The 22,574-nt window shown below is 43.9% G+C and overlaps 1 long non-coding RNA gene across 1 annotated transcript; it reads left to right on the top strand.

The window, feature by feature from the left end:
- The first annotated feature begins 17,422 nt into the window (after positions 1 to 17,422).
- On the top strand, positions 17,423 to 18,580 carry LOC140406277 (uncharacterized). The gene is made up of 2 exons (XR_011939117.1): positions 17,423 to 17,837; positions 18,032 to 18,580. It is a non-coding gene; the product is annotated as an uncharacterized lncRNA (long non-coding RNA).
- Positions 18,581 to 22,574: the final 3,994 nt, after the last annotated feature.

Genomic DNA, 22,574 nt, shown 5'->3' with positions numbered 1-22,574 from the left:
TCCTTCCAAAATGAATCACCTCACACTTTTCTGCATTAAACTCCATTTGCTACCTCTCAGCCCAGCGCTGCAGCTTATCTATGTCCCTCTGTAACTTGTAACATCCTTCCGCGCTGTCCACAACTCCACCGACTTTAGTGTCATCTGCAAATTTACTCACCCATCCTTCTACGCCCTCCTCCAGGTCATTTATAAAAATGACAAACAGCAGTGGCCCCAAAACAGATCCTTGTACACCACTAGTAACTGAACTCCAGTCTGAACACTTCCCATCCACCACCACCCTTTGTCTTCTTCCAGCTAGCCAATTTCTGATCCAAACTGCTAAATCTCCCTGAATCCCATGCTTCCGTATTTTCTGCAGTAGCCTACCATGGGGAACCTTATCAAACGCTTTACTGAAAACCATATACACCACATCAACTGCTTTACCCTCATCCACCTGTTTGGTCACCTTCTCAAAGAACTCAATAAGGTTTGTGAGGCACGATCTACCCTTCACGAAACCGTGTTGACTATGTCTAATCAGATTATTCCTTTCCAGATGATTATACACCCTATCTCTGATAAACCTTTCCAAGATTTTGCCCACAACAGAAGCAAGGCTCACTGGCCTATAGTTACCGGGGTTGTCTCTACTCCCCTTCTTGAACAAGGGGACAACATTTGCTATCCTCCTGTCTTCTGGCACTATTCCTGTTGACAAAGATGACTTAAAGATCAAAGCCAAAGGCATCGCAATCTCCTCCCTAGCTTCCCAGAGAATCCTAGGATAAATCCCATCCGGCCCAGGAGACTTATCTATTTTCACCCTTTCCAGAATTTTTAACACCTCCTCCTTATGAACCTCAAGTCCTTCTAGTCTAGTAGCCTGAATCTCAGTATTCTCCTCGACAACATTGTCTTTTTCCTGTGTGAATACTGACGAAAAATATTCATTTAGCACCTCTCCTCTCTCCTCGGACTCAAAGCACAACTTCCCACTACTGTCCTTGACTGGCCCTACTCTTACCCTAGTCATTCTTTTATTCCTGACATATCGATAGAAAGCTTTAGGGTTATCCTTGATCCGACCTGCCAAAGACTTCTCATGTCCCCTCCTGGCTCTTCTTAGCTCTCTCTTTAGGTCCTTCCTAGCTAACTTGTAACCCTCGAGCGCCCTTACTGAACCTTCATGTCTCATCTTTACATAAGCCTCCTTTTCCTCTTGACAAGTGTTTCAACTGCCTTAGTAAACCACGGTTCCCTTGCTCAACCACTTCCTCCCTGCCTGACAGGCACATACTTATCACGGACACGCAGTAGCTGTTCCTTGAACAAGCTCCACATTTCCATTGTGCCCATCCCCTGCAGTTTTCCTCTCCATCCGTGCATCCTAAGTCTTGCCTCATCGCATCATAATTGCCTTTCCCCCAGATATAACTCTTGCCCTGCGGTATATACCTATCCCTTTCCATCACTAAAGTAAACGTAATCGAATTGTGGTCACTATCACCAAAGTGCTCACCGACCTCTAAATCTAACACCTGTCCTGGTTCAGTACCCAGTACCAAATCCAATACGGCCTTGCCTCTCGTTGGCCTATCTACATACTGTGTCAGGAAACCCTCCTGCACACATTGGACAAAAAACAGACCCATCTAAAGTACTCGAACTATAGCGTTTCCAGTCAATATTTGGAAAGTTAAAGTCCCCCATAACAACTACCCTGTTGCTTTCGCTCCTATCCAGAATCATCTTTGCAATCCTTTCCTCTACATCTCTCAAACTTTTCGGAGGCCTATAGAAAACCCCTAACAGGGTGACCTCTCCTTTCCTGTTTCTAACCTCAGCCCATACTACCTCAATCGACGAGTCATCATCAAACGTCCTTTCTGCCACCGTAATACTGTCCTTGACTAACAATGCCACCCCTCCCCCTCTTTTACCACCTTCCCTGAGCTTACTGAAATATCTAAACCCCGGCACCTGCAACAGCCATTCCTGTCCCTGCTCTATCCATGTCTCCGAAATGGCCACAACATCGAAGTCCCAGGTACCAACCCATGCCGCAAGTTCACCCACCTTATTCCGGATGCTCCTGGCATTGAAGAAGACACACTTTAAACCACCTTCCTGCCTGCCGGTACACTCCTGCAACTTTAAAACCTTACTCATGACCTCACTACTCTCCACCTCCTGTACACTGGAGCTACAATTCAGGTTCCCAAGCCCCTGCTGAACTCGCTTAAACCCTCCTGAAGAGCATTAGCAAATTTCCCCCCCAGGATATTGGTACCCCTCTGGTCCAGGTGTAGACCATCCCGTTTGTAGAGGTCCCAACGACTCCAGAATGAGCCCCAATTATCCAGAAATCTGAAACCCTCCGTCCTGCACCATCCCTGGTACTGGGTGACATCCCCCAGCGAGGCAGACATACTGCCGAGACCCTCAGCCATGGCCGTCACTCACTGCGCAACCCCTTGGACACCTTCATTCATGGTGCCGTCGTCACGCACCAGGCTCTCCACTGCAGTCGCCACCCAGCAGTGTTAGTCTCGGTGTCACTCATTGCCGGCACCATTTCCTGCACCCGTAGCCTCTGGAGCTCCTCCAATCATCTATGGATCTGCTGGAGTGACATTGACATCTTCCTCTGAATGTCCTGGCCGTTCCCTATCATCTCCATCAGCTCTGGGTAACCTTGTTCCAGAGGCTCAGCATCAAGCTGGGATCAGCTGGGTCCAGCAGACCACCAACTGCAGTCTCGCCTGGGGGTTCCTGCCTCCACCAGATGTGCATCATCAGCAGTGTGGTGCTCACCAGATTGTGCCCCAGAAGCCTGTCTACTAAAATTTCCCACCGAGGTGTGTGTATCTGCGCTGGCGGAGGGTGGGGATGACAGCTGTGCCGCGACTACAACAGTTGCATCCTCGGAGCACTCTTCCAAGGTGTTCTCCTGGAGATCAGGAGAGAGTGCCGTACTGACCGACCGAGGTGTTCTCCTGGAGATCAGGAGAGAGTGCCGTACTGTCGGCTGCTGGACTTGCCGGAAAATGGACATGTGGTCAGTGTGAGGGATGGGTCGGTCAGTAAGGCAATCACTACTCATGTTCGACAGGTCCTTGGGTGGAGTCCGGTGGTTCCTCACCTTTGCTGCGTCCACTAGCCTCCACATTGGTGACCGCCCTGTCCTTGGCCACATCAGTCACCTCCAGGGCCCGCTCCTTGAAGGAGGTGAGGATTCTCAAGTCCAGTACTCCGCCTCCAGTCTGGACCCTCACCCGCTGATTATGGGAGAGCTTGTCCTGAGGAGACACCGAGAGGGCATCATTAGCCACATGCATGCTTTACAGTTGGGGGCGGGGGGGAGCATGAAGGGAGGTTTGGGATGGAGGGAGGGTTGAAGATGTGTGAGGGGTGAGTGCGGGAGGGGGAGGGGGGGATCGAGGGAGGGTTCGGGGTCGTCTGGGGGAATGCTCCTTTGGGGGGGTGGGTGGGGCATCGGTGTCTACTCACTCATGCTGCCCAGTGTAGGTCATTGACCTTCTTCTCACACTGGAGGCCAGTCCTTCTCATCACACTGCCCAAGTGACTGCTGCCGCTGCCTTGTGGCTCACCCTCTGGGGAACAGGGCATCCTTCCTGGCCTCCACCGCATCCAGGAACATCCCCAGGTCAGCATCCCCGAATCTTGGGGCTGGTTTCCTTGGGGCCATTGTTGTTAGCTGGCTGGGGTTGGCTGAGCAAGTGCAGCTTTAGTGCTGCGTGACCTCGTTAGTGGTGGGCTAGCGGGCGCGGTCCCGGTGAATCAGTAGGCAAACCGGCATTCGGGTCGAGAAACCCGTGAAGCCTCATTAAGTGGACTAATTAATGTTGAACAGTGTTGCCGGCCTCGCTGGGCTGAGCGCCGGGAAACCCGTGACAATTCCTACTCCTTAGCACACTGAGAGATTTTTCTGGAGAATCGCGCCCGTATACTCAATTGTATTGATAAGTATTGTTTAACTATTAATCGAAAGATATTTGTATTTATAAGGTTGAAGTTATTAACACTGTGTTAGGATTATTAATAACGGCGGCGCAGTGGTTAGCACCGCTGCCTCATGACGCCGAGGACCTGGGTTTGATCCCAGCCTCGGGTCACAATCCGTGTGGAGCTTGGACATTCTCAACGTATCTGCGTGGGTGTCACCCCCCACAACCCAAAAAGATGTGCAGGGTAGGCAAATTGGCCACGCTAAATTGACCCTTAATTGGGAAAAAATTGGGTCCTCTAAATTTATTTTTAAAATATAGATGGTATCCCTATCTGTGCATGGAATCAGTCCTGAAACAAAGTATCCTTTCCTCACAGTCTAAAAATATTGGGGACTCTGTCTGGTATCTGAGCAACTGTTGGGGTCTGGTCCTGGATCGTAATACTACCATTGTGTCAATAATAGTGTTATCAATAAATACTGCATTAGTCATAGTTTCAGTAATCATGTTGTGGATGATCACTAGGGCAGGGGCTGTTTAGCACAGGGCTAAATCGCTGGCTTTGAAAGCAGACCAAGGCAGGCCAGCAGCACCGTGCAATTCCCGTAACAGCCTCCCCGAATAGGCGCCAGAATGTGGCGACTAGGGGCTTTTCACAGTAACTTCATTTGAAGCCTACTTGTGACAATAAGCAATTTTCATTTCATTTTCATTTCATTTACTCGAATGTTTGGTAATTTGGACATTGAGTTCTCCCTCGGTGTACTCGAACAGGCGCCGGAATGTGGCTTTTCACAATAACTTCATTGCAGTGTTAATGTAAGCCTACTTGTGATGCCAATAAAGACTATTATTATAATTCCTGTTATTTCTCTCTCCAATCCCCAGACTGGGAGCTGTCGCTCTCACAAATTCTTGTGCTGAAAGTCTTGTCGATGCTCTCCGTACAAACCAGTCACTGACAGATCTGGACCTGAGTGTTAGTAATCTGGGAGATTCAGGAGTGATACTACTGTCTATGGCTCTGAGGAATCCAGATTGTAAAATACAGAAACTGAGGTAAATACAAGACTGTGCGATATTGTGTTCATAATAACTGAATATCTGCATTGTAATGTTATTAATAGTATCAGTCATGTTAGTAATAAACTCTGTGTATATACCCTGATTGCTGTTATTTCTCTCTCTGACCCCCAGCCTATGGAATGCAGGTCTCACAGATTCTTGTGTCGAGGATCTTGCCTCTGCTCTCAGTAAAAACCGGTCACTGAAAGATCTGAACCTGGGATCAAACTCATTCACAGACCAATGTGCTCTTGCTCTTCACCACCTCACACTGACCTGCAAGAGTCTGGAGCGGATCTTGTAAGTGTTTGTATTAATGTAATACATAAAACATAAAATGGATCAAGTAATGTTTATGGTTAATATTTGTCATTCCTGTTATTTACACTTATGGTCACTCTATTTCATTCCTATTAAATCTTTAATCTGTTTCAGGCTTCTGGAGAATCTGTTCAGTCCAACCACAAAGAGGCACCTGAAGGCACTGCGGGAATCCAGATCCAGACTGAGTGTGATAATGTGAATATTTTAATTTATAAACATCCCCGCTCTCATTCTCTGGACATTTTTCTCTGATTCCCTGTCTTTCCCCTTTAACCGGCCGGGCTCCAGGTTGAAATCTGTTTCCAGTTGGAGCTGAGTGAGGGTCATCTCCCATTGTGACATCAGGGGCCCAGCAACAGGGTCACCAGACTCCGCCTCCCGGCCCCACAGCGCTGCTTCTGCAGGAGATCCGCGGCTGAATGATCCCCAATGGGGCACTGGGGAAATGTACAGACAGGAAGGACCCAAGGTGGAACTCAGTCTGGACTGCAGTGGGACACTGATAATTGCACTCTTTATTCCTGGGTTGTTACTCCATATCTGTGCCTAGTGGCCCTTCTGTCAAGGGAAGCAGTGGTGTTCAAGATGGGGACAAGGTCTTTACAAGTTGATAGATCCAACCATCCAATGGGGCCCACAGTTAAGTCTCTGGAGTCACTCAGAGAGACTCCAGAGACAAAGTTCTAGAGGTTGGTGCACCAGGATGGATGACACACCGAAAGGAGAAGTGGGGAAAGTGTCAGTGGACATTCTGCTGTTTATGAGCTTTTGCAGTGTTTACTGACTCTAAATTATCCCTCTTTCTGACACCAACATGGGGACATGTCTGGTGTCACTGTGGAAATTAAACATTAAGTAGATACTGCGGACACAATTTTTAAAACAAAACCAGTGGAGAATGCAAATCTTGCGATTGAAATTGCAGAGGGACCAGTGACTGGCCTTGTTCTTACCTGTAGTTCGTGTGGCTTTGTATAATGACCTACACTTGGAAATGTTCATGACTTTGTGACACTGAACCTCTATTATTGCCTCCTGGGAAGGGAACTCAGAATTGTTCTTGTGCAAAGTTGAACTTTATCTTAAACATGTAAAATGCAGGGCTTCTTACCCACTTAAAATTGGAAAATAGTTTGTGAGTGATTTTAGTCAGAAGACCTCTCAGCAGTGCCTTCCCAGATAAAACTGTGGATTATAATCATAATAATTTTTATTCGTGCCACAAGTAGACTTACATTAACACAGCAATGTAGTTACTGTGAAAATCCCCTGGTCGCCACACTCTGGCGCCTGTTTGGGTACACTGAGGGAGAATTCCGAATGTCCAAATCACCTAACGGCACGTGTTTCGGGACTTGTGGAGGAAACCAGCACCCGTAGAAAACCAACGCAGACACGTGGAGAACATGCAGACTCCGCACAGTGATCAAGCCGGGAATCGAACCTGGGTCCCTGGCTCTGTGCAACAGTGTTAACTGTGCCACCGTGCCGCCCTACATTAAAAGCAGTTCCTCCAAGTAAAAGTGAGCCCGGTTACCAAAGCATTGCCATTTGAGAAAGGTGAGGGGGGGGGGGGGGGAAATCTGATCAGTTTCTGATCGGAAATCAGTCAGTTAGCCTAAACATCTTTTAATCTGAATGACTAGATTCCAAAATTTGGGATTTGGTCAGGAAGCAGCTTGAAATTTTTCAGCTGATCAGATAGAACCAGCATCGATTTGTAAAGAATCGGCGGTGCCTGACTATCCGGTTTGATTTTCTTTTCAAGAGGTGTCTGAAGTAATGGACAAGGGAATGTTTCTGCATGTTCATCATAGAAGACATTGTTACAAGATCCAAACATAGCACGGAGGGGCTGGGAAATCCAGTCCTTATCCAGTCCTCACATGGAGAGTTGTTGTGCCGTGTGGGTCGGGAGTGCATGGTGCACGCACAATCTGTCATTTTATATTTCTTTGGGCTGGGGGTCAGGCCCAGTCTGCTTGTATAAAAATTTAAATATGATGTGAAAATCATAATCATTGTCCCCAGCAGCATGCCATAATTGACATGAGTGCCAGACATTGGGTGGGGAAAGAGGACAGGAAGAAGTCCAAGTTCAGAAGAAAGAGAGGAAGAGAGAGAGGCTCCGAGCAGAAAAAGGACAGCGGTTGGCAAACGATAAGAAGTGATGGTTCTGATAATCATAATCTTTATAATTATCACAAGACTTACATACATTGCAATGAAGTTGCTGTGAAGCTCCCCTAGTCATCACAATTCAGCTTGTCCAATTCACTTAGCACGTATTTCGGAACTTGTGGGAGGAAACCAGAGCACCCGGAGGAAACCCACAGACACGGGAGAATGTGTCGACTCTGCACAGACAGTGACCCAAGCTGGAAATCGAACGTGGGACCCTGGTTCTACAAGCAAGAGTGCTAACCACTGTGCTACCCTGCCGTTCAAGGTAGAAGCCCAGGAGATTGAAGAAAGTAGCAGAAGGTTGGTGACTCTGTGCTGCAGAGCAGAGTTTGAAGCGATACTGTTCTGATCAGTTCAGCTAGGGTGCTAAAGTCATGCCTGTGAATTGGTGCTGGAATGCAGGTTTGGGAATCCAGGAGATCAGAGTCTCCAGAGGAGAAAATAAAACCCTACGAGCTGAGTAGCTATTGAGGCAACCCGATTCAGAGAGAATTCCAAATTTGATCTTCAAAGCTGGAGACTGGAATCATTCTTGAGAGCGACAGAGTTTTAGTGAGATTAGTGACTGTGTTTACTGGAACGTCTGGATTGTTTGCTTAGAAATTCATGGGATTGGTTTTGGTCACGTCTGCTATTAAATGCATAATGTGGGTGTTAGACCACAGTTTGCCTGTTAATTCATATTTGCCTCATGTTAACCCTGAATATTGGAGTTCAAGATAGATGTTGTAAATTGTTGTATCTTTATGAACTTGTATAGTAAAGTTTAGATTGTTTGTTGAAAAACTTTGGAATCTTATAGCTTTATTCTCTTAGGAAATATCTTGAATCTCAAACTTTGTCTACTTGAAACAAAAATCAACTGAATCACACCAAGAACGTGCAGGTGGGGAGGGGCCTGGTCCCAGTATCAAAGCATGTAATTGTCTGAAATTTTTGAAGGATACAAATCCAAAATGTGTATGGAAATGATTCTAATGTTAAGGTAAATCAATGGACAGGATCCTGAAAAGATCAACTGGAGCACAGGTTTTATATTTTGCCCATTTTCTTTCCCATAATGTGGAGTAAAATCCGACGGTTGTAAAATGTGCCTTATTCTCATTTTCCAGCAGGAAGTGTTAGATTAATATTGCTTTTATCTCTTTGATAATCATTATTGCTCCACTTCTACTTCGAAGATTTCAAGTTTTATTTTGGATTTCAATAAATTGCTTTTTAGATTCAATTTAATATCACATTTTATTTACAATGAACTTTAGAAAATACATTTCAGACTTTGATAGTGGGTCTAAACAACAATAATTTCCTTGAGCCTGTGATCAAACAAAAATTCGTAGTCTAGCCCTTGATTCTCTCAGTGATCTGAGCTGCTTTTGTCAATCTGAACTGAACTTGTTCCTCCATCAGCGGAGACAGAGATAAATAACTGAATAGACAACTAATTCATAGCCCAAATTGACAAAGCCATGTGTAACATTGCAAAGAAAAAGCAATGTTATATTTTCCTAATGAAACTCAATCTAAAGGGCTATAGGAAAACAGCAGACGGGGATCAAACTGATTTAAACTTCTGCCTTCTAATCAGTGCTGCCAGAACCTCATAGGTCGACATTCACGGACTCACATTCATGGATGGGTGTACAATATGAAGGCATGGTAGTAATCTCACTGAGTAGTAATCCAGAGGCCAAGAATTCAAATCCCACAATACAGTGGAACTTAAATTACATTAATTAATAAATCTGGAATGTAAAGATAGTCTCAGAAATGATGACCTCAAAGCCATCCTTGATTGTCATAAAAAATCTGATTCACAAATGTCCTATTTGGAAGAAAAGCTGCCAATCTTACCCAGTCTGACCAAGAAGTGACTCCAGAACCTGATATCTAGTTGACTCTGATCTGTCCTCTTGTGCTCCATGCAGAGTCCAAATGGACTGTGTATCTGCAAGTCCTCCTTACTAACATCCAGGGATTTGTGCTAAATTTGGAAGAACTGTCATTCAGGTAGTCAAATTAGCAGGGTCATATTCACCTTGGTCCACTCAAAGTGCGGGGGGGGAAGGGGGAGGAAAGACAGAAAATCTCCATTGGTTGTTGTGATACCGAGCACAAAGCATGATAGTTGTGCTTGTTTGCGTCCAACTATCTAAGCTGCATGCATTTATTAGGGTAGTATCCTTCTCAACCATGTTCAGGTGCATCATCAATGACCTTCCCTCCATCACAGATCAGGAGCCTGAATTTTCACTGATGATTGCATTATGTTCAGTTCCATTCTCAACTCCTCAGAAACTGAAGCCCTCTGTGCCATTCTCAGCAGCACCTGGACAATATTCAGGTTTGGGCTGATAAGTAGCATTCATGCTAAACAAATGCCAGTCATCTCCAACCAAATAAAATCTAACCATCCCCCTTGACAGTTAACAACTTAACCATCACTGAAGTGTCCAAAATATGGATCCCGAGAGTCACCATAAACCAGAAAACGTAGCTGGACTAGTTTTATAAGTTCTATCGCTACAAGCGCTATTCAGAGGCTGGAAATTTTGTGGCGAGTAATTCATGTCCTGACTCCACAAAGTCTTTCCTTGATCTACAAAGCATCATGCAGCAGTGCGATAGCACAGTCTCCACTCGTCTGGATGAGTGCCGATGTAGCAACATGTATGAACACAGTAGCCCATTTGATTGGCATCCAATGCTGCACTTCAAGAATTCATTTCCCCCACCCCCACCGCCGGCTCAAAGTGGCAGAGCAGCATTGTGTGATGTATACAAGCAACTCCCCGAGCTTTATTTGATAATACCTTCCAAATATGTGACCGCTACCACTGGGAGGCCAAGGGCAGCAAAACGCATAGGAACAACACCACCTGGAAGCTCCACTCCAAGTCACACAGGTAAAGTTGCCATCGTTCCTCATGACCATAGGCTGTTTTCCCCATTGAGGGGGAGAGTTGACTGTTGGTGATTTAACCTGAGGATCACCATGCCTCAGGCGATGGGCAAGGTTGAGAAGGCATTCATGTATAACCATGAGGGCCTTCATGTATAACCAAGTCACACAAGATCCTAATTCAGAACTATATTGCGTCCCTTCACTGCCACTGGATCTCATGTCTTGAACTCCCTTCTCACGAATTTCTCACAGAAATTTGGGTGTATATACACCAGATGGACTTTTCAAGGAAGGCGGTTCTACACAATCTGAAAAATGAGATGAAATGAAATGAAAATGAAAATCGCTTATTGTCACAAGTAGGCTTCAAATGAAGTTACTGTGAAAAGCCCCTAGTCGCCACATTCCGGCGCCTGTTCGGGGAGGCTGTTACGGGAATTGAACCGTGCTGCTGGCCTGCCTTGGTCTGCTTTCAAAGCCAGCGATTTAGCCCTGTGCTAAACAGCCCCTAAATGGGTCAATCTAAATGGGAATTAACGAAGGGCCAATCTAAATGGGAACAAAGTCAACACAAATTAACTTGCCAGCAGTGCCCACAAGCCATGAAATCATTGATAGAGGTACAATGGCGCCAATGAGATGCTCCACCCGAAATTCAGTTCCACTGTCAGCAAAATTAACTGTACAATCGGTGTAATTAAAGGCAATGTTGATTTGATATCCAACGCAAGTTTAGATGTTGCTTTTGGTGGAGAGCAATATTAGATGTGGCGATATGTTTCATTTATTCATTGGATATGCAGCCAGTGTATTATGTTAACATTGTTCTGTGTAAATCAATAGGATCTGAATATCGCGCAAGAGGAATACACAGGCACTAGGTGCAACATATCATCCTATTGGCGAAGCACCGCAGAAGAATGTGTTGTTCATATTAATTCCTAACATTGTCCATAACAGGATCGCTGTCCATAACACGATCGCTATATTTAGTAACTGAACACTAACAGCTGTACTCACTGAAACAGCTCCCTGTTTTTGCTGCTCATTAAGAGATGTCGCAAACCAGGAACACAATAGCCTGTGAATTTATTTCTGTCCAGGTAGAGTATTGTCAAATACGAAGATAAAAGCAAATTACTGCGGATCCTGGAATCTGAAACAAAAACAGAAAATGCTGGAAAATCTGGTCTGACAGCATCTGTAGAAAGAAAAAAGATTAGTTCACACTGAATGCCGACCTCAATGCAAGCAGGTGTCAGATTGCTGTCCTGCAAACTGATGGTAAATATTTCAATTCAGAATTTAGTCAAAAAAGTAGTAATGTTTTCCATCAGGAAGAAAATAATGAATACATAGATATAAAAAGGACTTGGGCCCTTCCGCTGCTTTTGTCATTCAACTTGACAAGGAATAATCTACCTTGGCTCCATCAACATGTGTTCATTCCTTAACCTGGGTGATAGCCTATCTCTATCTTTTTTATATAATCTTTATTGTCACAAGTAGGCTTACATTAACACTGCAATGAAGTTACTGTGAAACGCCCCTAGTCGCCACATTCCGGCGCCTGTTTGGGTGCACTGAGGGAGAATTCAATGTCCAATTCACCTAATCTAGAATGTACCAATCTCTATTTTAAATAGCCAATTGACCCCTAGTCTCAACAGCTTTTGTGGTTGACAATTCCCATATTTGCAATACTCTGGTGTGAAGACGTGTTTTCTGAAATCGCCACTGAATGAATGGATGACCTTTATCTTTACAATTATGTTATATACCAAAGGGACCCTGTGTAAAGAGCATAGGTTTTGGACAAATGACATAAGCGAAAGATGAGACGAGGAGTTTTTAAAATATATTTTATACAGCAAGTTGTTATGATCGAGGATTAACAGGCTGAAAGACTGTTGGAAGCAAATTCAATCTCAACTTTCAAGAGAATTGGGTAAACACCTGAAGGACAAACACTTGGGGAGAGGTGGGGAGACGGTCAAATTGAATAGGCACTCAAAAGAGCCAGTACCGTCTCAATTGGCCGAATGACCTCATTATGTGCAGCTTAATTCTATGACTTGATGAATAAAAATGTTGGTTTAAGGTAAAACATGGAACCAGACACACACTAAAAAGCAACTTTCCGACCAGTTTTATTCCACTAAAGTCAATGATGAATATAATCGGTGAGGTGGGAAACCAATGGTTGATTATAATCTACCATTACCCCAGGGCTAAAATTATTCCAGGCAGCACGGTAGCACAGTAGTTAGCACAGTTGCTTCACAACTCCAGGATCCCAGGTTCGATTCCCAGCTTGGGTCACTGTCTGTACAGAGTCTGCACGTTCTCCCCGTGTGGCGTAGGTTTCCTCCGGGTGCTCCGGTTTCCTCCCACAGTCCAAAGGTATGCAGGTTAGGTGGATTGTCCATGCTAAATTGCCCTTAATTGTCCAAAAAGGTTGGGTGGTGTTACTGTGTTGCGGGGATGGGGTGGCGGTGTGGGCTTAAGTGGGGTGCTCTTTCCAAGGGTTGGTGCAGACTCGATGGGCCGAATGGCCTCTTTCTGCACTGTAAATTCTATGATTACATAAATTCCTGTCATTCTGATCTAGTTTCACAAGCTGTGCATTCAAGTACAAAGCATCATGGGTTATACATTTCTCTTCAACAGCAGTGCAAAATGAGCTCAATTTCCACACTTCTGAACTGTAACACAAATTTTGAGGTACCGTATGTGGTACATATATGTCTGTTGGAAGTCTTGTTCTAAAATATTTATTGCCATCCCTCTACCCAGTTTGAATAATGATTGTGAGGCATGAGCGGCAGCATCACTGAGTCAAGGCAGAGTCAGCCTACAGGTCAATATACAGCATTCACATACAGGGTAAAAAGTTCCCAGATTAACTTTGTTGTCAGGCATATATTGTTCGGCATATATTGCTGGGATTAAATTAGGTCTGCTGCAACACAATATTGGTGATGTTAATTGTGTCGCCCGTTTGGTACTCCACCTGACAGCCAGTTCCACTCCCAAAGTGACTGAGCATCTTGTAGATTTATGAAGGCGATTCATGATCTATTGGAAGTTTGCTTAGAGTTTGCTGTGTGCGAGTGGAATTATATCCAAGATTTAATAGACTGCTGAGAACTATTGTAATATGTGACATGCAAACCATGTTCCTAAACTGTGGGCTCAAATCAGTGTCTTTTTAATGAATTTGCATGAAATCCCGCTAGTCTGTCAATTATCTGTAATTTCTTGTTTATAAAGGGAAAACTTTGCATTTGTACCAACTTCCACAGATGAAATTAGTGAACAGCATTGCTACGGTGCTGAGTCTGTGACTCCTTGCTCTATGTGAGGAATTGGCCTTACAGTGGGCGAGAGCCGTGAACTCTGTCAGTATTGACCGCATGTGTAGAGCTTGGCACAAAGCCAGATGAGAACCGTTAACTTAATGAAATATGACTGGAGATTGAATAAAGCTCCTTTCTGCAATGTCCATATGGGAATCAATGCGCAAGTTGGTGGGGTCAGCTAACTCCGAATACGTTAGGAACTGATGATCGATACTTCCTGAAATGCTGAAATGTGTGTTGTGTTTGTTGGAGGGGGCGTGGTCATACACCAGTTGAGTTAATGTAACTCAGGTTCACCAATGGGCCATCACCTATTTTGCATCCCACTGAAGATCGAACAGATTGGAACTATAGCCCAATCTGAAGAAGGAGACATTATCTATATTGGAAAGTATAAAATCCCAAGGGGATTTGACTGGGTGGCTACCAAGAAGATAATTGGCTCGGCATTTACTCAATTCAACAAGGGTCACAATATTTCATTCTTGACTCAGTAATTGCATCGTCAGATGTCCTTCGATTCCAAGATTGACCTCTATTCAGGTTAATGTTTTTCTGCCATGGTCCTCTATGTGACTGACTTGGCTCTCCTCGATCCGCAGATACTTGAAGAACATATTAGTTTATTTTTGATGTATTTCTCTGCTGCTGTTCTGCCTCAGCAGGAAGACATTGAGACCTAAAGCTTCAGGCAGATTGATGGACAATTTGTATTATTCTGAACAATTGGCATCAAGCTCCTGCCATTTATTGATCTCAATGCTGCCGAGCTTCAAAGAGAGAACTTCAGAGTTACTTTGAAGCATATCCTTCACCTCACCTGGGACATTGATTATTTGAGATTTCAGATAAGGACCTGGACAGTTTCCAACCATGTGCACAAGTTGCTTCATCCATTGAAGTTGATTTTATCGGATGGAGGTTGTCTGAATTCGTGTCCAGTTTACCGTTTGACCATCTGGTTTGACCATCTGATATCCTGGAGGTTTTGAATTTTAGTCTCAAGAACATCGACATCCGAGCTTTCAGCTGACTTGGCCTAAAATTCCCTTATCTATCACTGCCTCTCCCTTTAAGATGACCATTTAAAACTTTGTCTTTGACCAAGCTTTTGTCGTAATAACTCTTTCCATGGGGCAGAGCCAACATTTTAACACCATTTTCCATTGATAACGTTCACGGGAAGAACCTTGGGATAGTTTAAAGGCACTATACACGCAAGTTGTTCTTGTGAAGAATAATTCCAGTTATGAGATAAATCTAATTCATGGTTGAATGTGAGCTACAGTAAAGTCCATATCCAGCACATTAAATAAACAATTTCTGCTGCTTCCATGTTGTTTTTTGCTGGTTTGATTTTGCCATTTTTTTATTCCTTCATGTTACATTGGGACGGTTGGACACATCCTTTGTTTATTTACTATAAACATTCTAACAAGAGACAGCACGGTGGCACCGTGGTTAGCACTGCAGCCTCACAGCGCCAGGGACCTGCGTTCAATTCCGGCCTTGGGGAACTGTCTGTGTGGAGTTTGCAAATTTCTTCCTGTGTCTGCGTGGGTTTCCTCCGGGCTCTCCGGTTTCATCCCACAGTCCAAAGATGTGCAGTTTAGATGGATAATCCATTCTAAATTACCCCCAAGTCCCCAAAGGTTAGGTAGAGTTACTGGATAGGGCAGGGGAGTGGGCCTAGATAGGGTGCTCTTTCAAAGTGTCTGTGCATCCTCGATGGGCCAAATGGCCTCCTGCAGTGTGGGAATTTGATAGTTTGGAATTTGTATAATTAAACCTACTCTTATTCCCTCCTCACTTACAAATGTCCAGCTTTTGCACATCCTGCTCCCTGCTTCACTCCACTGGTTTAAAACCTGTTATATTTCTATCTTTCTTCAATTCAGATGCAACCCCATGGGTCTGAATTCTTCATTCTGTTTGTCTCCCCAGATTTTGCTGACCTTCTGAGAATTTCCAGCATTTCTTTCCCTTCCAGTATTCACGTTCTTTTACTTTTCAATCTGACAGGGTGGTACAATCAAATTCCACAGGAGCTTAAAGAGAATTTATTTACAGGGCGGTGGAGGAAGTTGGACTGTGGAATAAAACTGACAGCTCTTTCCACGAGACAGCACAGATTTCAAAGAGTCAATCGTTCTCCAGATCATTTAAATGTTGATAACCTTCACGGGAAGAAACTTGGGGCAGTTTAAAGGCACTATACACGCAAGTTGTTCTTGTGAAGAATAATTCCAGTTATGATATAAATCTAATTCATGGTTGAATGTGAGCTACAGTAAATTCCATATCCAGCACATTAAATAACCAATTTCTGTTTGAAACTGAACAAACTATAAAAATGAGTTTTCACCGAATGCAGCAAACATAGCTTGAAACTGTTTTTGAATAACTGGCAAATGTTTTGCAACAAAACATGTTGTGCGTTAACTCGATTGGATCATATTTATCTGTAAAATGACAACAGCAGTGTATCAGGATCCTACCCGCTGTGTACGGGGTTTCACACTGTATCATGATCCTAATAGGTTTAATAAATAAGTTGCCTTTAACTGATGGTTGCAGCTACAGTATTCAGACAGCTGGTCAAGTTTCTGCTTAATGGTAACTCCCCATAATAATAATGGTCAATGACTCAGAAATGTTGTTGTTCTTGAATGTTAAGGGAAAGTATTTTGACTCTTTCTTCTTAAAGATGGTCTTCTATTTGTGTACAGTAAGAAGTTTTACAACACCAGGTTAAAGTCCAACAGGTTTGTTTCGATGTCACTAGTTTTCGGAGCGCTGCTCCTTCCTCAGGTGAATGACATTCTATTTGTGTGGCATGAATGTTAGTTGTCATTTATCAGTTCAAGTCAACCTCCCCTTGAACTGATGAGAAAAGAGGACGTGGCAGGGAGACACTTTTTGCTCATTAGCAGGTTCATCAAAGGTAACGTTGCAGGGGATTTTCCAGAGTGTTTGTGTTACTGTCCCCAAGGAAGGCACTGAAATGTTTGGTCTTCCCACTGATGCTGGGGCGTGCAATTCGAAACGTTATTGATGGAGTTTCCCTTGTATTCTTATGAGCCACCGGAATGAAACATCAAATGATGACCATCAAACCACTGTGTAAAAATCTATCTGGTTAGTTCATGTCCTTTAGGGAAGGAAATCTGTCATCCTGCAGGTGACTCCAGATCCACAGCAATGTGGTTGACTGAAATGGCCAAGCGAACCAGTCAGTTCAAGGGTCACTCAGGGATGGACAATAAATCCTGCACCAGCCAGAGAGTCATCAAGACTGAATTTTAAAAAGTGACAGAAAGACTTCGTTTTTTAAAAATGCAACAGTCTCCCTTGAAATAAAATCAATATTCAGTGTCCTTCCGAACCGCTTACTGTACCTGTGTGTTAACTGGGTGTGAATCACGCCTCGGGACGCCAGATCCCTCTGCACTGCAGCACGCGGCAGCCTCTCGGCGCACGTCACTCCGATTCTGCTTCACGCGCCTCGGCCGTTGAACCGCTCGGGCGCGCGGCGGACGGCGCCAGAGAGAAGTCGCAGCCCTGCACTGCGCGTGTGCACAATTTCACCAGCCCCTCAGGTGGAAGAGGAGTGCCTGCTCCCAGTGCGCACGCGCCGGGCTGAATTCTGAGCGCGCGCGGATTCAGTTTGGAATGTTCTGGTGCGTCCTCGACGGTGAGAAATAATTTAAATGTTGACCATTATAATCGTGACAGAGAAACAGTTTGTAACCCGGGGGAGATGGAGCCGGTCAAGACAGTGAGGGAAACACTGCAGCAATATATAACAGATTGTAACCCGGGGGAGATGGAGCCGGTGGGATCGGACAGTGAGCAGACGCGCATTTAGACGCAGATTTTACTGCGACGTTAGCATTGAATTGATTTCATGAAAGCTGATCGTTTTAAACAAGTTCTGCTCCATTTGAGTATCTGAACATCGCACAAGGTTTATCTGAAGTACAAGAGGAAATGGAGATTTCAAAACATTTTCCAGGAACAGGCCTGAGAATCAAAAAGGTTTGGATGTTTGTGTTGTACTTAAGTTCCCAGAATCTGTCAATCAGAAAGTCAAAGAACACTGCAAAAGGAATGAATGTTGTTTGAATTTGCCCAAATCTGTCAATTATTCTGCCTGGATTCAAGTTACAATTCATATAATTTCTCACACTTTTTGTAAATGTGTAGATTTTATGTTATTTCACCTTCTCCAGCTGCTGACCCTAACAACTGTGAAGTCTTCAATCTGACAGCATTCGGGTGAACTGGAAACCCGTCCACACCTGGTACAAACACAATCCTGTTTAAATCTCGAATCAACCACTTGTTGAGCAGTCGGGCGCTTGACACACACACAAATAAACTGGTTGGAACAGGAAGGCTGTATATGTACATTGCATTGGCTAATGAGAAGGACTGCACTGTATCTGTCGCTCGCACACAGAAAAACAACATTCTGAACAAGTGTTATCTTGTCCTGCCAGGTGGGTGGCGGAGAACCACTGGAATTCCTGACTGAGGTGGAGACTCTGAAATGGTGCCAAAGAGCACCCAACACTGAGTGTTTATTAATTTAGCAATAAGATTATTTTATCTTCTGGAAGGGATTTGTGTTTGAATTCCAGAATCCTGGACACATCGGTTCAGCTTCTGGATAGGTGATAAATCAACAATTTCAGTATCTTTGTCATTAAAATCTTGAAATATAACACCTATTATTCAGAGCTTTTAACCAACTGAATAAAAACCATTGTTCCTTTTGAGCTTTGCCGTTTAACTTGACTAAACAGAGGACGGTGCATTTGGTGTGCTTTTACTAAACTATATTTTTCAAAGTTTCCTCTCCCTAACCCATTATCTGATCTTCATAGCCCTGGAATTCTGTGAACTTCACAAAAGATACCATTCAGCCTTAATTGAAAAAGATCCGTGATGGCCAGTTAAAGGGGATGTTTAAAACTTCCTGCACTGAAGTCACCACTGCTACCTCACGGCGCCAAGGACCCAGGTTTGGTCCGGGCCCTGGGTCCCTTTCCGTGTAGAGTTTGCACATTCTCCCTGTGTCTGTGTGGGTCTCACCCCCCACAACCCAAAGATGTGCAAGATAGGTGGATTGGCTGTGCTAAAATGCCCCTTAATTGGAAAAAAAACAATTGCGTATTCTAAATTTCTAAAAAAAATAAAGAAAGATAATTTTAAATATAACATTTAAAAAACTCTCCTGTACTGAAGTGATTGCTCAGAAACCCTGGTTAGCTTTAGAATTAACAAATGTTTCAGTTCATTATTCAGGCCATGTTTAAATGCGGGACTGTGGGAACACAAGGTGGACATTCAACCCCTTGAGCCCATTTATCCATTTAATTCAATTATGCTTGGTATCTATCTTAACTCCATCTATCATAGCCCCAAAATAGAAAGGAAAATGATTGGCATCCTATAATGGTTCAGAGCAAATGCAGTGTTGTCAAAAATGGGTTTGAAGTTAATTTACATAAATAAAGGGAATGTTGTGAAGCTGTTGGTGAGCTGCATACAAAGGTTGCCACACGCTGGGACTGTTAGATACTGCAAATAATAGAGAGCTAACTGAAGGGGAGAATTAGGAACATAAAATTTCTGGCCACAAGATATTCATAAAAGTGAGTCGAAGAGAAAACAAGACCTAGGAGCGGCACTATTGATTGAGTAACTATTTACAGCTGCATAGAGGGCTGATGTTGAGATCTAAACGGTTAGAATTAAGGAACAATATGGAGCTGCTACACTAGACAGTGGGTACAATAGGTCATCAAATTGTGGAGAGGAGCAAAGTCAGTAATTATAAGCAGACGCATGAACAGCAGAGTAGTGATCATGGTGGACTTCAATTATCTGAATATAAACTTAATAGCAACAGTGTAAAGCCAAAGAGTGAGAGGAATTCCTGCGATGTGAGCCAGAAAACTTTATTGGTCAGTGTATTTCTGTTCCAATGGTGAAGGAAGCTGTACTGTAACAGGTTCTGGAGGATGAAATACCGGATGTTTCAGTAAGAGAACATTTGGGAAGAGTGATCAGAATATCATTAGGTTTGAATAGTTGTACTCCGTTTTGAATCCACCAACACCTTTAAATTGAAACTCAGTCAGAATTAAATCCTTTCTGGATATCATTCCTCCTAGTTTGAGTAATCTCTAGATTAACAATTCCCCAACACCAAGCTATCTTTGTTCCTCCAACTCTGGCATGATGTTTATTTCAGTCTCCTTACCGTTATTGCTCTGCTCTGCAGTTCCCCAACCAACTCACCCACACGCCCTCTACCCTTCACAACCTCCAAAGTTCTTTGACCTACTTTTGAATCACCCTTCCTTCCTGATTCCTTTATTCAACACCAATCTTTACCTGATTCTGCTTCTCTGAAGCCCATTTCAATGTCTTCAGTGTCAAAGTGTGCCCTTAATTTTGTGCCAAGTCCAACATGAATTTATGTAAAGGGCCATTAATTTTGTTTTGTTTTTTACCATATTTCCCCTTTGACGCTATTTGCTGCATTTTATTGTTGAGACTCCTTCGTTAAATGTTTTCAGGATAAAGATCGATAGTTTTTTGAAGAATAAAGGGTTATGGTGTTCGGGTGGGAAAGTGGAGCTGAGTCCACAAAAGATCAGCCATGATCTCATTGAATGGCGGAGCAGGCTCGAAGGGCCAGATGGCCTACTCCTGCTCCCAGTTCCTATGTTCTTATCACTTGTTTGAGCACTGGTAAAAACCACTTTTACCACTCTCAGTATTTACTACAGAGTTGTCGATGTGCAGCCTATAAATGGCCTTCAGTCTGGTCTCATTCCCCGATGATGAGAATTACCCGCCTGCGCTCAGTGACTGGTCTTATCAAGTTTTGGAGGACTCATCTCATGTCTGCTATTGCTTCAATTTGGGATTTTATAGAACTGCCACGATTTCCTGAGAGTTAAATGAGAAAGTAGCCATCTCCTATGCTGCAATAACTCTGTGCATTACGTTCATCGGTATAATACCTTGAAATGAGTTATACAGGTATTTGTATGCCAATATTAGCCAATCTACGAATATTTAAATAATACTCTGCCATTCTGTTTCTCTGTCCAAACTGGATAACCCTGTAATCCATATTACACTGCATCTACCATGCATTTGCACACTGATTGAATTTGTCTGAATCAAATTGAAGATTCTCTACATACTCCTCACCACTCACAATCCCACTTGTTGTTGCCGCCAGGAACCTTGTAAATATTACTTTTGCTCCCCTCATTCAAATCATCAATGTACGTTGTAAATAGCTGGGCCCCAAGCACTAATCCATGTGGGACCCTACTATCATTGCCTGCCAATTCAAAACAGTCCCATTTGTTTCAACTCCCTGATTCCTAACAAATAATTGCAAAACATGTCATAAGAGTCATAGGTACTCGGAAAATTTATAATAATCTATATTATTGTCACAAGTAGGCTTACATTAACACTGCAATGAAGTTACTGTGAAAAGTCCGAGTCGCCACACTCCAGCGCCTGTTCGGGTACACAGAGTGACAATTCAGAATGTCCAATTCACCAAACAAGCACGTCTTTCAGCTCCAGGGTCCCGGATTCAATTCCGGCCTCGGGTGACTGTGCGGAGTCTGCACGTTCTCCCCTTGTCTGCGTGGGTTTCCTCCGGGTGCTCCGGTTTCCTCCCACATTGGGATACTTTATTTTATATACGGAAGGGCTCACTTTATCCGCAATGGAGTACGGACCCAGTAATTTTGGTGACAGGAATGTGCTGGGGTTATATACAGAAAGCATCACTTGCTGTCCGATACTGTACTCAGTCGCAAGCACTGTCTTGTCGAAACATTCCCCACTAAGTGGAGATTGGTAAAGGTGTGTGTTTGATTCAGACATTCCCCACTCGGTGGAGATTGGTAAAGGTGTGTGTGTGATTCAGACATTCCCCACTAGGTGGAGATTGGTAAAGGTGTGTGTGTGATTCAGACATTCCCCACTAGGTGGAGATTGGTAAAGGTGTGTGTGTGATTCAGACATTCCCCACTAGGTGGAGATTGGTAAAGGTGTGTGTGTGATTCAGACATTCCCCACTAGGTGGAGATTGGTAAAGGTGTGTGTGTGATTCAGACATTCCCCACTAGGTGGAGATTGGTAAAGGTGTGTGTGTGATTCAGACATTCCCCACTAGGTGGAGATTGGTAAAGGTGTGTGTGTGATTCAGACATTCCCCACTAGGTGGAGATTGGTAAAGGTGTGTGTGTGATTCAGATATTCCCCACTAGGTGGAGATTGGTAACGGTGTGTGTGATTCAGACATTCCCCACTAGGTGGAGATTGGTAAAGGTGTGTGTGTGATTCAGACATTCCCCACTAGGTGGAGATTGGTAAAGGTGTGTGTGTGATTCAGACATTCCCCACCAGAGGGTCTCTCTCTCACTGCCTCTGCAGAGCTGCTTGTCAGAGGCAGAAAAATGCAGCATTTGATCTTCTGAATCTCTTGCCACCGAGTTGTTTATGATTCTGAAATGTGTAAAGGTTCCTGCCGGTAATGTCTGTGGACAGACGAAACATGTAACCCAGACACACTCTCGCCCCCACACACAACAAATAGGTCAGCTTGCAAATGTCAGCTCCATTTGTAAAAGCAATCAGAACTTTTGGAAGAAATTGATTCAAGTTAAAGTCAGCTTTAATGTAATAGTAATCAGCAAATGTGGGTAAGGTACGTGAGCATGTGTGTGT

Source organism: Scyliorhinus torazame, unplaced genomic scaffold, assembly GCF_047496885.1.
Source record: "Scyliorhinus torazame isolate Kashiwa2021f unplaced genomic scaffold, sScyTor2.1 scaffold_406, whole genome shotgun sequence".
NCBI classification, from domain to species: Eukaryota; Metazoa; Chordata; class Chondrichthyes; order Carcharhiniformes; family Scyliorhinidae; genus Scyliorhinus; species Scyliorhinus torazame.
The sequence above is the reverse complement of the archived record's forward strand: the minus strand, read 5'-3'. Positions and strand labels throughout refer to the sequence as shown.